The sequence below is a fragment of the Fundulus heteroclitus genome, chromosome 22 (genome assembly GCF_011125445.2).
Source record: "Fundulus heteroclitus isolate FHET01 chromosome 22, MU-UCD_Fhet_4.1, whole genome shotgun sequence".
NCBI lineage: Eukaryota > Metazoa > Chordata > Actinopteri > Cyprinodontiformes > Fundulidae > Fundulus > Fundulus heteroclitus.
Window position 1 is genome coordinate 875386 of NC_046382.1, and position 2115 is coordinate 877500.

Below are 2115 nucleotides of genomic sequence, written 5' to 3' on the forward strand. Positions count from 1 at the left end.
ATATTTCTGGATGGCTTTTTTTTTCCAAATTTCCATTTACAAAACGTGTTCTTGCAACATTAATGTCACAAAATTCACGCCATACACTACCTGCCACACATTTGACTCCGCCCACTCAGACCCAGTTTACCCTTTTAGTTCTGACCCATTTTCATGCAGTTTGCTGTTTATAAATGACTGAAAGCAGTCCAGACTACATCCTTCAGGTTCAGTACCTGTTTGACCCGGTTCAGAGTTCTGCTTGGACTGTAGCTTTGAACCCAGAGCAAGTAAAACCTTTCAGGAACCCGCGGGTCACGGTGCAGCCCGCCCTAACGGGGAACATCTTTGATTATTATTATTAGGCTACATGATTCAGGACAGCGATGTCCAAACATTTCAGACCTTCAGCCAGAACTGCAGAGTTCCTAAGAAAACGGGTCTCACGTGTTTGATGTTGAGTTTCCTGTGTTTGGTTGAATGTTTTCTACTTTGTTGGTCCAGATCAGGGTTCTGCAACCTTTACAAACCCAGGAGCTTTTTACACTCTGTCCAGTTTAATAAAACTTAAATACCTACAGTAGGATATTTGTTCTACTTTTTTTAAATCACAATTTAATTTCTATTTTAAGTTTTAAAATTAAGGGGAAAAGTTTTTGCTAAAAGATGATAGCAATAATTTTGTCGGTGAGGAAACAATGTAAATAGTTTCCAACCTGATGAATAAAAAATAGATAAATAAATATTACTGGTCCGTTTAGTCACACTATTGTGAAAACTGAAATTTTTCACAATAGTGTGAAAAATAACTTTATTTTTAAGCAAAGTTAGGATACATAAAAGTGGAAGGTCCAAAGAGCCACTAGTGGCCCCTGAGCTGCTACACCTGGTGAAGTTTGTTCCTTGCAGCAGAAAACGGGAAGTTTAATTAAAATTTAAATTAAAAACTTCTACTGTTTTCAGCAAGGGTCGATTATTTACTGTTTCTGAGTAAAGGAAAATGGCTGAATGCTTGTTGCTTCGCCTAAAAACATAATTCATTTAAGAAAAATACTTTATGTTGCAGACTAATAATTACAGAAATTCTGGAGGGCCACACTGATTCCTTTCTCTAACGGAGATCTGGGGCCGCACAAAATGGTTTCAATGACCGCAAATGGCCCCCTGGCCACACATTGGACACCCTGGCTTCAGGAGGACAGAAATGGAGGACTCAGGAGACGGGAGGCAGAAAAATAAAAAGGTTTTAATGAAAAGGAAGAAATGCAGCAGAAATAAATAAATAAATAAATAAATAAATAAATAAATAAAGCACCAACCAAGAGTTACAGGAACAGGATTTAATTTTATTTTGCCGCAAAGAGAAAACAGGAAACCAAAGCAGTCGAACCAGGAACTACAAGCAGGAGGCTTCAGGTCGTTGTTGTGCTGGAAGCAGAACCTCCGGCCCAGTCTCAGATGACAGGCAGACTGACACCGGTTCTGATCCAGAGCATCCCTGTATTCAGGACCATCTTTCCCTCGACTCAGACCAGTTCTCTAGTCCCTGCTGCTGAAAAACATCCCCACAGCATGATGCTGCCACCACCATGCTCCACTGTGGGGACGGTGTTCTGGATGGATGGGATGTGTTGGGTTTGGGCCAGACAGAACTTTCCTTGGTGGGTGAAAAGTTTCATTTTTGTCTCATCTGACCAGGGCTGCTTACGGGGAGCTGCCTACGTGCCTTTTAGCAAACTCAGACCTGCCCTTTCATCTTTAACACTCAGTAATGTCTTTTTTTCTGGACTCTCCTCCATGAAGCCCGGCTCTATGGAGCGTACGGCTGATTCTGGTCCTATAGAACCTCCAGGCTCTGCTGTGGACTTCTGCAGCTCGTTCAGGGTGACCTTTGACCTCTGTGCTGCCTCTGATTAATGCCCGGTCTGTGGGTTCTGATGGGCGGTCCTCTCCTGGCAGGTCTGTTGTGGTACCAGGGGAACATCAGAGGTCTGGATGTTTTTCTAACTCCACCCTGACTTGTTCCTCTCTGACTTCCCTGACTTGTCTGGAGCTCCTTGGTCTTCATGGTGCGATGATGTTGCTCAGTGCTGCTGAACCTCTGGGCCAAACAGGAAAGGTGTGTTTACTGACAGG

At 43.0% G+C, this 2115-nt stretch overlaps 1 long non-coding RNA gene across 2 annotated transcripts in view; it reads right to left on the bottom strand.

Annotated features, from left to right (window-relative positions):
- Positions 1-1281: 1281 nt before the first annotated feature.
- The window catches only part of LOC118557120, a 2389-nt gene continuing 1555 nt past the window's right edge, over positions 1282-2115 (bottom strand). For both annotated transcript variants that reach the window (XR_004927618.1, XR_004927617.1), the window contains exon 3: positions 1282-2080. This is a non-coding gene — a long non-coding RNA (uncharacterized LOC118557120). The remainder of the gene's footprint in view (positions 2081-2115) is intronic.